Here is a 12,582-nt window from a genome sequence, read left to right as displayed (position 1 = left end):
TATTTTACAACCGCTTTCAGCGGTGAATCCTTTCTGCCTTGGATTCAACACAATGCCCCTCCTTATCCTCCCGTCAATTATGGAGGAGAAAATACGGCCGAGAATGGGGCCTATAGTTATAGGCCTCCAATTCTCGACCAGGCTGCTCGACTTATTTGGTTTTGGTATTAACGTTGTTCTATTTTCCTTCCATATAGGAGGAAAATAGGAGCAATAAAGTAAGATATTGTACAATACAGCTAAGATGGTGGGCAGGCCAGGGATCAGAAGGTGTTCCTTCTGGAAGCCATCCGGTCCTGCTGCAGCCTTCATTCTTATTCTGCTCAATTTCTCCGCCACATCCTCAACAGCAATTGGCGGGAAGACCTCGCATAAGGAAAGCTCAGAGGCTCTACTTCCTGGGACGGGGGCTTCAACAGGTCCTGTCTGGCCCCATAAATCCTCATAAAGCCTCCTCACTTCCTCGGCATCAGGCAGATCCCTAGCCGGTTGGAGGAAGGCCCGATCATCATTTATTACGGCATCGGCCAACCTCCTTGGATTTTCTGTAAACAACTCCTGGCAACGAGCGTATGAGTATCTTTTTCTAGCATTTCTATTACCCTTTTTCTTTCCTTGGTGACCAATCCTCTTGTTCTTAACTGAACTTGCCCTCTTTTTACTATTAATTTCTTTTATGGCTCCATAGAGCGTGAATTCTAAAAATTCATTTATAGCACTCTCAAGTGCTTCCCTATTTCCCTTGAGAGAGACCCAGATTGTCATCAGTCGAGTGTGGACCCACCTTAAAACAGGTGGCACCTCGACTTGTGTCATTATTGCGGACTCTAGCTGGAGTCTCCACTGTTCATATTCTAGACCGCTGACTCCAGGTTCTTCGAAACACGCATTGCCTGGATCAACGGGATCGCACCCTCCCTCTGTCACCTGAGTGGGCTCTTGAGAACTTGCTTCCTCACCAATCAGCCTCAGCTTTTTACGCTGGTATCTGATTTGTTCGATCGTCTTGCTGGTGAGGATCTCACTGATCATTTTGTTGGGGAATTTGTGATTTTTATATATCTCCCAAAGTTCCCTCAACTGAGCCAACTCCTCCGCCGTCCATTTTTTCTCAGGGGGGTCCGTTCCCCTCCTTTTGACGTTTCTTACGGCAGGGTGCGCATGCCGCTCGTGGGTAGACAGCCCTCTAAGCGTCCCAAAGCTCATGGGGCAGGTTTCGCATCTATATGAGCCACTGGGTCCTTGACTTGTTCCTCTACAATGAGGCAGGTGGCATCTGGCCCCATGAAGCTTCGGAAAGCCTTTCCCACAGTCTTTGCATCTCCATTGGATGCGGGCTGTCACATGATGTTGCTCCAGGTGCCGCCCTAAGTCTGACAATGACAAAAAGAAAAGGTCGATTTCCCTTTTCTGGCAGACAGGGCAGGCAACCTGGTCACCCACGCTCGGTACCATGATGTCAATCGTATCCGGGGATGAAGCCAAATCGTCAACAGAGGTCCCCTCCAGAGCGGAAGAATCCGCCGCGACACCGGGACCGAGAGATGCCGCGTCCGAGGCGCTTTCTGTGTCTTTATTTACAATGATATTTTATTCTGTTTAATTACGCTTTTGTTATTTTTCTCAATCTTGCCCAATCGTTAACCTTATTACTGCCAAGTCGTGCCATAGCTAATCAAGGAACGAGTTCCTTTCAGGGAGATAACTCCATACTTCACGGTGAAATTCACCGTTAGATCGGCAAGCCGATTTTTGGTTTCGTCTCTCGCTCCTTCATCGCCGCACTCCATTTGGCCATACACGGTGTCCGGGGGGATGCTCCCCGCGCTGACACAAATGAGTATGTTACCGGCGGTACCACGAGGAGGTAGGAGTGCGACTTGAGCAAACGGGGCCGAAGCCCCGCCTGCCCCCAAGCAACTATGACTCTTCCATCGTTGGAGACAAGCCGTTTTCCAACGTCCCGCCACCCAACGAGCAAGATCGCTTCGCTCAACCAGCAACCCCCGCGCGGCTCTTCCAGCACACACATAGGCAAGCCATGCCACCTTCCAGCTCATCCGCCTAAGTCCCAGCGGCGTATCGTTTTTGGGCGAACGCGGCTAAGGGCCAGCGGCATATTACTTTCTGGCGCGCACAGCCAAGTCCCAGCGGCGTATTGCTTTTCGAGCACGCGCGGCAAAGTGCCAGCGGCGTATTGCTTTCTTTTATAACGTCACTAGTCAGATGACGAGGCTGCTGTTCACCTTTTCCGTTTCGTGTAGCACGAATTCGGCTTAAAAAAAAATATGGCGATGCGCCGCCAAGACCGGCCGCACCTCGCTATATAGCAAGCGCGACCAAGTCCAAGCGACACACCGCCCTTGTAACGTCACTAATCTAATGACGAGGCCTGTGGAAACCTTAAGAGAGTCATAGTTACTCCCGCCGTTTACCCGCGCTTTTTTTGAATTTCTTCACGTTGACATTCAGAGCACTGGGCAGAAATCACATTGCGTCAACACCCTTGGGGGCCATCGCAATGCTTTGTTTTAATTAGACAGTCGGATTCCCCTAGTCCGTGCCAGTTCTGAGCTGAGCGTTGAATGGCGGCCGAAGAGAACGACCGCGACGGTATAACCGCCACGGAAGCCTCGCAGCAAGGAACATCCGCGGGAGGCCAAGGCACGAGACCGAGCTCGGATCCGGGGTGCGCGACGATATCCACTCCCGAGAGAGATAGATACGCCGCGTCCCGTTCAGCTCGCCCAGGCCCGGCACGTCAGCCAAACCCGCTTCCCGACCAAGCCCGACACGCCCCGCTCCTCAGAGCCAATCCTTATTCCGAAGTTACGGATCCAATTTGCCGACTTCCCTTACCTACATTAATCTATCGACTAGAGGCTCTTTACCTTGGAGACCTGCTGCGGATATGGGTACGAACCGGCGCGACACCTCCACGTGGCCCTCTCCTGGATTTTCAAGGTCCGAGGGGAAGATCCGGACACCGCCGCAACTGCGGTGCTCTTCGCGTTCCAAACCCTATCTCCCTGCTAGAGGTTTCCAGGGAACTCGAACGCTTATACAGAAAAGAAAACTCTTCCCGGATCTCCCGACGGCGTCTCCAGGTCATTTTGGGTTACCCCGACGAACACTCTTACGAGGGCCCGAATGGTATGCGGTTCCGCTGCCGGGTTCCGGAATAGGAACCGGATTCCCTTTCGCCCAATGGGTGTGTATCTTTCGCTCATATATTATTATATATGTTTCGCTCAATTTGTTGTTGCGATTTTTGTGTATGATCTTAGGACACCTCATCTGCATAGGATTTCTCTTAGGGCTTAGGATCGACTGACTCGTGTGCAACGGCTGTTCACACGAAACCCTTCTCCACGTCAATCCTCCAGGGCCTCGCTGGAGTATTTGCTACTACCACCAAGATCTGCACCGACGGCGGCTCCAGGCAGGCTCGCGCCCAGACCCTTCTGCGCACACCGCCGCGACCCTCCTACTCGTCAGAGCTTCATGAAGGACGGTCCCGGATCCCGCGAGGAGATCGCGAGACTCGCGTGCCTTCCCACTTGCCACTGACGGCGGAGTATAGGCGCGACGCTTCAGCGCCATCCATTTTCAGGGCTAGTTGCTTCGGCAGGTGAGTTGTTACACACTCCTTAGCGGATTCCGACTTCCATGGCCACCGTCCTGCTGTCTTAAGCAACCAACGCCTTTCATGGTATCCCATAAGCGTCGACTTAGGCGCCTTAACTCCACGTTTGGTTCATCCCACAGCGCCAGTTCTGCTTACCAAAATTGGCCCACTTGGCACTCTGATCCAATATCTCGTGGCTTCATGATCCAAGCAAGCCAGAGATCTCACCCATTTAAAGTTTGAGAATAGGTTGAGGTCGTTTCGGCCCCAAGGCCTCTAATCATTCGCTTTACCAGATGAGACTCGCACGCGTTCGATGAGAACGGTCGAGTGCCAGCTATCCTGAGGGAAACTTCGGAGGGAACCAGCTACTAGATGGTTCGATTAGTCTTTCGCCCCTATACCCAGTTCCGACGATCGATTTGCACGTCAGAATCGCTACGGACCTCCATCAGGGTTTCCCCTGACTTCGTCCTGACCAGGCATAGTTCACCATCTTTCGGGTCCCAACGTGTACGCTCTAGGTGCGCCTCTCCTCGCAATGAGAACGAGACGCCCCGGGAGTGCGAGGCCGCATAGTTGCGCGGCCCATCCTCCCTCCATCGACGCGAACGCCGATTTTCACTTTCATTTCGCCTTTAGGTTTCAAATGTCCCAATGACTCGCGCACATGTTAGACTCCTTGGTCCGTGTTTCAAGACGGGTCCTGAGAGTACCCAAAGCAATAGCGTCGCCGACCGGTAATTCGAGACTCGGCCAGTCCAAGATATCCGCACTGCTAACAGCTGCCGCATACCCGAGCACGGAACGTAAGTCCGAGACTACGGAGTAAGGGCGAAGCTTGCGGCGGTCTAGACGCACACACATTCGAGAATGGATTGGTTGCGGCCCGATACCGTGCGTGTACCGTCGTGCGGTCGGCCGGGCGACCGAGGGTCTGACGCGTGCGCCGAAGCGACGCGACAGGCGCCCGCTCGGGCCGTAGACCGACACACAACGGGTCGCGACGTTCTACTAGGGGAGAAGTGCACGACTACGACACCGGTGCGTTCGACACCGAGGATGGCGTGCCCTCGCTAGTGAGCTCCCGAAGGCCCACCCGGAGCATCGCTCATCAACGGGAACCGGCGCCGTCGACGATGAATCTCCCCATTCGATCTTTTGGGTTTCTCAGGTTTACCCCTGAACGGTTTCACGTACTCTTGAACTCTCTCTTCAAAGTTCTTTTCAACTTTCCCTCGCGGTACTTGTTCGCTATCGGCCTCGTGGTTGTATTTAGCCTTAGATTGAGTTTACCACCAACTTAGGGCTGCACTCTCAAGCAACCCGACTCTAAGGAGAGATCCTCCCGGGACGCGTTCCGGTCGCTACGGGCCTGGCACCCTCTGTGGGTACATGGCCCCATTCAAGATGGACTTGGACGCGGTTCGACGTCTCGGGTCAATCGGATCCTCCCGAACACTACATTTCCCAACGGCGGAACCGCGGGATTCAGTGCTGGGATAATTCCTGTTCGCTCGCCGCTACTAAGGAAATCCTTGTTAGTTTCTTTTCCTCCGCTTAGTAATATGCTTAAATTCAGCGGGTGATCTCGCCTACTCTGAGGTCGCTTCAACGTCACGACGCGAAACGAAAATTCGTTCGTGTCGTGTTTTGCGTAGACTCGCAGAAAACGAAAGCTCGGAAAGATTCGGCGCGAGAGAAGGTGGTGTGTGTATTTCTCTATGCGAAAATCGCCTCAAAGAGAAAAAAAAAATCGAATAGAAGGAGAACACTCTCTATTCGATATACAATATATATATATATATGTATGTACGAGCGTTTTATGCATCTCGCCAAAGTGCCAAACTTCGTTCGTCGTATCATGTTCGAGCTAAGACTCACGCAAGACATCCGTGTAACGATCGTCCGGTTTTTAACGTCCGTCCTCTTTTTCTCCTACAGCCGTTTCTCTTCTCTCGACGATTCCAGCGGTTCCCGGTACGGGAACTCACGCAAGTGAAAAAGCGAGCGAGACGTACCGTTGGGTGTGTGTGTTCGGGGACTGGACGACCGGCGCGACGTTAGGATGCGCGGTCCAGCGATAGACGACGAAGAGGCATGGGATGACCAACACTCTCTTTTCTCTATTCTCGAAGCACCGAATTGCCATAAAAAAAAAATCACACGCGCGCACGACATAGTCGTACTCGCGTGTATACCTCGTCTCTCTCAAAGTTTTTTCTCGAGCCTCGCCAAAGGGGATCGTCTTCTTCCTCGTCTACGATCTCTCCGACGACGACCGTACGAACAACTTCGTAACGGACTCACATGCGCATCTTCCTCGGGTACAGAAACGCTGCGCAAAACACCTCGAGCTTGTAGTACAGCGGCACCCGTGTATAGCCGATCTTAGACACACGCTAGTTCGCACACGCATTACAAATATGTAAGATTTCCGACGAACGTGGCTTTGGGGGGCCAGGCGCGCGGGCAGAGAGATACACGACGACGGGGAAAATTCGTCCCGATACGAGTACGTGTACTCTCCGATCTCCGCGCGACGCTGGGGATCATACCTCCCTAAGTCGTCAGAGCGTTCGAAGAAATCTCGCGCGTGCGTTCCCGGATCTACGGCTGATACTTTCGGAGCTTGTAAAAAAGCACAGAGCGTGTAAAACGCAACGACGACCCATCGATGCGACGGTCCTCGTTGTTGTCAGTCGCTTTCGCGAAGAGACGGAGTGGGCATTCGATCCCTGGGGCTGTACGAGAGTCTTGAGAAAAGACGGTAGATTATGGCAAAGTTTCGCACGCCATCGAGTTTAGGTTTTTGGTTCTCTCTTCTCTCCTCTCTCGACCGAGTTCCCATATTTGCTTTCTCTCTCAGTCTCGCCAAATATAATATTCGTTTAAGACGACGTCGGGGGCGCGGACCTTCGTGCGTCGAACACCGGCAAACGTAGCATATATCGCCTGATATGAAAAAAAAATCGGTCACGAGGAGAACACTACGAGTATATACGTTCGATAACCGATACACGAAGCGGTGCATAAGCGGGCGGTCGCCCTCGTAAGGACGACTCACGACGCCGCGAGCACTCACGCAGGTCCGTGACGGTTCTCTCCGCTCTTATTCGTATCCCTTCGTATACCTTCGTCCGACTCGGAAACGTTCTCTTACAGTTTTTAAGAAGAACGACGGCGGGTTGTCAAGGCAAGAAGGGACAGAGAGAGACAGAGGTAGAGTTTCGTAGTCTCCCGTGAACACGATAGATTATATATCGAGCATGCGTACGACTTGCACGGTCTCTGCACGACCGCGACGAACGCCGACGAGCGTCCAACAATCGCTCGTACGTCGCGTATGTTCTCTCCGTCCGCTCTTATTCGTATCCTCGTTCTTGTACCTTCGTCCGACTCTGAAACGTTCTCTTATATAAAGAAGAACGACGGCGGGTTGTTAAGGCAAGAAGGGACAGAGAGAGACAGATACGGAGAGTAACGATACGCAACGCAAACAGTCTTAGGTTTACGTGAGCAACCCTCAGCCAGGCGTGGTCCAGGAATTGTATCCGTGGACCGCAATGTGCGTTCGAAATGTCGATGTTCATGTGTCCTGCAGTTCACACGTTGACGCGCAATTAGCTGCGTTCTTCATCGACCCACGAGCCAAGTGATCCACCGTTCAGGGTAATCTTTTATAAATTTTGCAACAGTTCAATACTCAAATGTACTCTTCTCGGTTCTAGCGAAGCCGAGTTCCGTCACGTTCGACCAACGGGAATCGAACGCGCAGAAGTCGCCATAGGATTGACGACACAAAAACGTTCGAAAAAAAAGAAACCGACGAACGCGCGAAGATACGCGCGTTCGCCGGCCGGGCGTAAAGTACATTATGATATATAACAACCATCGAGATCGAAGCTCCGTTCGTCAGGAAACGACGGGGATATATACACCCGATTCTGAATCCTCTGTACAGCACACGATCTCGCGAACGAGTAAGGACGGTGGCTAGCCCATGTTTTATATGTGTTTGATTCTACTCTCTCGTCCAATTATTCAAGAAACAGCGCGCGTGCATCTCTCCATCGTTCGGGTGATAGTAAAGATTCGATGGGATTTGCGCGGCCGTCCGCCTCGAGCGGTCTTTCGTCCCAATATCCAGAAGCAGAGTTTGAAAAACTCTAGCGACGGCACGGGTGTCCGACTCACGACATCGAGGTTTCGAAGCCGGCGATCCCCTCCGAACGGATGGCGACCACGCGACGACTGAAAGCATGAAAAATCGACGAAAGATAGAACACATCTCCGTTCGGGTGATGTTTTTTTTTAAAAAAAAAAAAACAAAAATTCGATGGTACTCGCAGCCATCGTCCTCGCGCGGTCTTTCGTCCCAACATCCAGAAGCAGAGTTTGAAAAGCTCTAGCGACGGCACGGGTGTCCGACTCACGACAACGAGGATAGACAGCCGGTTCCCTCCGAACGGGTTATGCGACGACGATAAACTCGATGAAACTTTAGTCTCGTTCAGGTAGTGTGTGTGTCTTGTAAATCAAAAATTCGATGGGACTCTCATCCATCGTCCTCGCGCGGTCTTTCGTCCCAACATCCAGAAGCAGAGTTTGAAAAACTCTAGCGACGGCACTGGTGTCCGACTCACGACAACGAGGATAGACAGCCGGTCCCCTCTGAACGGTATATTATATATATGCGATGATAGACGACAAACTGGATGAAACTAAGTCTCGTTCAGGTAGTGTGTACATCAAAAATTCGATGGAACTCGCATCCGTCGTCCTCGCGCGGTCTTTCGTCCCAATATCCAGAAGCAGAGTTTGAAAAACTCTAGCGACGGCACGGGTGTCCGACTCACGACAATGAGGAAAGACAGCCGGTCCCCTCTGAACGGTATATTATATGAAACTTTAAGTCTCGTTCAGGTAGTGTGTACATCAAAAATTCGATGGAACTCGAATCCGTCGTCCTCGCGCGGTCTTTCGTCCCAATATCCAGAAGCAGAGTTTGAAAAACTCTAGCGACGGCACGGGTGTCCGACTCACGACAACGAGGATAGACAGCCGGTCCCCTCTGAACGGTATATAATATACATTATGCGACGGTAGACGATCAACTAGACGAAACTTTAGTCTCGTTCAGGTGGTGTAAAAAAATTCGATGGGATACGCACGCACGGCTGTCGTCGTCCTCGAGCGGTCTTTCGTCCCAATATCCAGAAGCAGAGTTTGAAAAACTCTAGCGACGGCACGGGTGTCCGACTCACGACATCGAGGCTTCGAAGCCGGCGGCATTCCCCTCTGAACGAACTTCGGCTACACTAGTTACGAATCGTTGCTACACATCGTCTTCATCGTCGTCGTCGTCGACATCGACATCGACATCGTATCATCATCATCATCGGTCATCGTCGCATAGCGGGCCAACATCCACGCGATGCGTCTTCGTTCTAGGTTACCCGATCCACGAGTATGTTACACGTGGTTTCGTTATTTCGAACGAAACGACACACGAAGAGCACACGCCCTGTGGGTAGGAAGCACGTTTCGAGAACGACGAGAGTTTCGATGAAAGAGACGAGAGAAGTCGACGCAGAAGGTATCCATGGATCTTCGAAGAGAACCTTCGAAGATGTATATCGGTATCCTTTCGCTCTGCGCGACTCGCTACAAGTTCTTTCGCTCTCGTCGACTCGTTCTAGACGCTTCGTTCGATCCCAAAGAGGAGTCTTCGATATGTCCCGTTGCTAGGAGGAGAACAAACGCAACACAGACCACGAAACATAGAAGAGAATAGGCGAGCATGATCTCTCCGACACGAGGCACTTTAGAGATTTTCTTATTAGTTTGCATGGACTTTTATATTCGTTCGTACGGTTTCCACGATGCAAATACGAAATACGAGATCGTGACGGCGGGTCTTTCTGTGTACGGCCTCTCGCAGGCGCCACGACTGCATTTCTCTTTACACGTGGTTTCCATCGTAATTTTTTTCGTTTGATATCGAGCCTTAACTTTTGTTGGCTCTTTCGAAGCTAGAGTTCCCTTTTATTAGAATTTCATATATATATATATATATGTTTTATTCGGAGACGGCGGGTCTTTCTGTTTACGACCTCACGCAGGCGCCTCGAATAAGTTTCATTCGCATTTCGTTTTTATACTTATACATATCTCTTCATCCCGATGATCGAGAGAGAGTGCCACCTTCTCTTCGTATAATTCCGTAGCTGGAGGGTCGTCTCCTCCTTAAGAATATTACTATTCGTGCCAACGGAGGTTGCCAAGCTCCCTGGCGTTTTCGTTTGTTAAAGTATATAGCTTGTTAATACGTCGTATATACTTTCGTCGATACAGGAGGAGTACAGCTCCTTACCGACCATTGATATATATTTCATAGTTTTTATATGTGTTCAAGTCAAATTCTTTTGGTATCGTATCGTTAATGATCCTTCCGCAGGTTCACCTACGGAAACCTTGTTACGACTTTTACTTCCTCTAAATGATCAAGTTTGGTCATCTTCCCGGTAACATCGGCAATGCTTATCACATTGGCCGCGCACCAGTCCGAAGACCTCACTAAATCATTCAATCGGTAGTAGCGACGGGCGGTGTGTACAAAGGGCAGGGACGTAATCAACGCGAGCTTATGACTCGCGCTTACTGGGAATTCCTCGTTCATGGGGAATAATTGCAAGCCCCAATCCCTAGCACGAAGGAGGTTCAGCGGGTTACCCGGGCCTTTCGGCCAGGGAAAACACGCTGATTCCTTCAGTGTAGCGCGCGTGCGGCCCAGAACATCTAAGGGCATCACAGACCTGTTATTGCTCAATCTCGTGCGGCTAGAAGCCGCCTGTTCCTCTAAGAAGATTTGTTTGTACGTTGGTAGTAAAAACCCACCGACCGAAGCCGGGGGCCTTCGAGATACCATAAGTTACGTCTATTTAGCAGGCTAGAGTCTCGTTCGTTATCGGAATTAACCAGACAAATCGCTCCACCAACTAAGAACGGCCATGCACCACCACCCACCGAATCAAGAAAGAGCTATCAATCTGTCAATCCTTCCGGTGTCCGGGCCTGGTGAGGTTTCCCGTGTTGAGTCAAATTAAGCCGCAGGCTCCACTCCTGGTGGTGCCCTTCCGTCAATTCCTTTAAGTTTCAGCTTTGCAACCATACTTCCCCCGGAACCCAAAAGCTTTGGTTTCCCGGAAGCTGCCCGCCGAGTCATCGGAGGAACTTCGGCGGATCGCTGGCTGGCATCGTTTATGGTTAGAACTAGGGCGGTATCTGATCGCCTTCGAACCTCTAACTTTCGTTCTTGATTAATGAAAACATTTTTGGCAAATGCTTTCGCTTCTGTCCGTCTTGCGACGATCCAAGAATTTCACCTCTAACGCCCCCATCTGTCCCTATTAATCATTACATCGGGGCTCCGAAAACCAACAAAATAGAACCGAGGTCCTATTCCATTATTCCATGCACACAGTATTCAGGCGAAGGTAGCCTGCTTTAAGCACTCTAATTTGTTCAAAGTAAACGTATCGGCCCACCTCGACACTCAGTGAAGAGCACCGCGATGGGATATTAGTTGGACCGCCCGCGAGGAGCTAAGCCCACCGATAGGACGTACCACATAATGCCAGTTAAACACCGCGAGCGGTGAACCGACACTGTGACACACAGATTCAACTACGAGCTTTTTAACCGCAACAACTTTAATATACGCTATTGGAGCTGGAATTACCGCGGCTGCTGGCACCAGACTTGCCCTCCAATTGGTCCTCGTTAAAGGATTTAAAGTGTACTCATTCCGATTACGGGGCCTCGGATGAGTCCCGTATCGTTATTTTTCGTCACTACCTCCCCGTGCCGGGAGTGGGTAATTTGCGCGCCTGCTGCCTTCCTTGGATGTGGTAGCTGTTTCTCAGGCTCCCTCTCCGGAATCGAACCCTGATTCCCCGTTACCCGTTACAACCATGGTAGGCGCAGAACCTACCATCGACAGTTGATAAGGCAGACATTTGAAAGATGCGTCGCCGGTGCTAGACGACCATGCGATCAGCACAAAGTTATTCAGAGTCACCAAAACAAACGATGGACGGACAGACGAGCCATCCGCCACCGATTGGTTTTGATCTAATAAAAGCATTCCTACCATCTCTGGTCGGAATCTGTTTGCATGTATTAGCTCTAGAATTACCGCAGTTATCCAAGTAAATGTAGGTATGATCTAAGAAACCATAACTGATTTAATGAGCCATTCGCGGTTTCACCTTAATGCGGCATGTACTGAGACATGCATGGCTTAATCTTTGAGACAAGCATATGACTACTGGCAGGATCAACCAGGGATCTTATTCGTATAACAATTCTTATAAATTTCGTTTAAGTTCTCTTCGTGTCGTAGGTGGGACGTAAGCACCGTACGACGAGACTTTTCGTTCTTAAGATAGATATATTATAAAATATATCTCTTAGCGACGTTCGAGATACACCCATAGTTCAGTAATAATCTTCGAACGCCGCTCGCAGCCACTTTGTAATTCTCAACTTCTCCTCTCTCTCTCTCATAGTATTATATAAAATGTTTAAGAATCATACTTCTAAAGGAACATTCTATAATGCTGTCTTCGTGTAAAAAGACTTATATCTCTCCTCCTCTCTCAACTCTTAGAATATCTTAGCGGTAAAGCACGTATACACACCTCACGCTGAACGAACAAGCGCGTATCCCAGTGCGTCGCGCTGGACATACCGTAAGAATATTCTTCCTTTTCGGTAGAACATTCTCGGTAGAAGACATACTACGCAAAGATAGTACGCTCTACCGGCCCGTCGAATACTTCTGCGAAAGCAGAAGTTCGGCGAACGCTAATTTTTTGAAAAAATCGATCAAAATGTTTAATCCCGACGTATTTAATGGAGATATAACGATTGCCGTAAAAAAATTTATA

At 50.4% G+C, this 12,582-nt stretch overlaps 2 non-coding genes and 1 pseudogene across 2 annotated transcripts; all 3 read right to left on the bottom strand.

Annotated features, from left to right (window-relative positions):
* Positions 1–2,294: 2,294 nt before the first annotated feature.
* Positions 2,295–5,237, bottom strand: LOC143304636 (large subunit ribosomal RNA; annotated as a pseudogene).
* A 1,911-nt stretch (positions 5,238–7,148) lies between these two features.
* On the bottom strand, positions 7,149–7,303 carry LOC117165191 (5.8S ribosomal RNA). Its single transcript, XR_004465846.1, has one exon. It is a non-coding gene; the product is annotated as a 5.8S ribosomal RNA (ribosomal RNA).
* A 2,768-nt stretch (positions 7,304–10,071) lies between these two features.
* Positions 10,072–11,980, bottom strand: LOC143304633 (small subunit ribosomal RNA). Its single transcript, XR_013061308.1, has one exon. It is a non-coding gene; the product is annotated as a small subunit ribosomal RNA (ribosomal RNA).
* Between the last annotated feature and the right edge of the window lie 602 nt (positions 11,981–12,582).

The sequence above is a fragment of the Bombus vancouverensis genome, unplaced genomic scaffold (genome assembly GCF_051014615.1).
Source record: "Bombus vancouverensis nearcticus unplaced genomic scaffold, iyBomVanc1_principal scaffold0044, whole genome shotgun sequence".
NCBI lineage: Eukaryota > Metazoa > Arthropoda > Insecta > Hymenoptera > Apidae > Bombus > Bombus vancouverensis.
The sequence above is the reverse complement of the archived record's forward strand: the minus strand, read 5'-3'. Positions and strand labels throughout refer to the sequence as shown.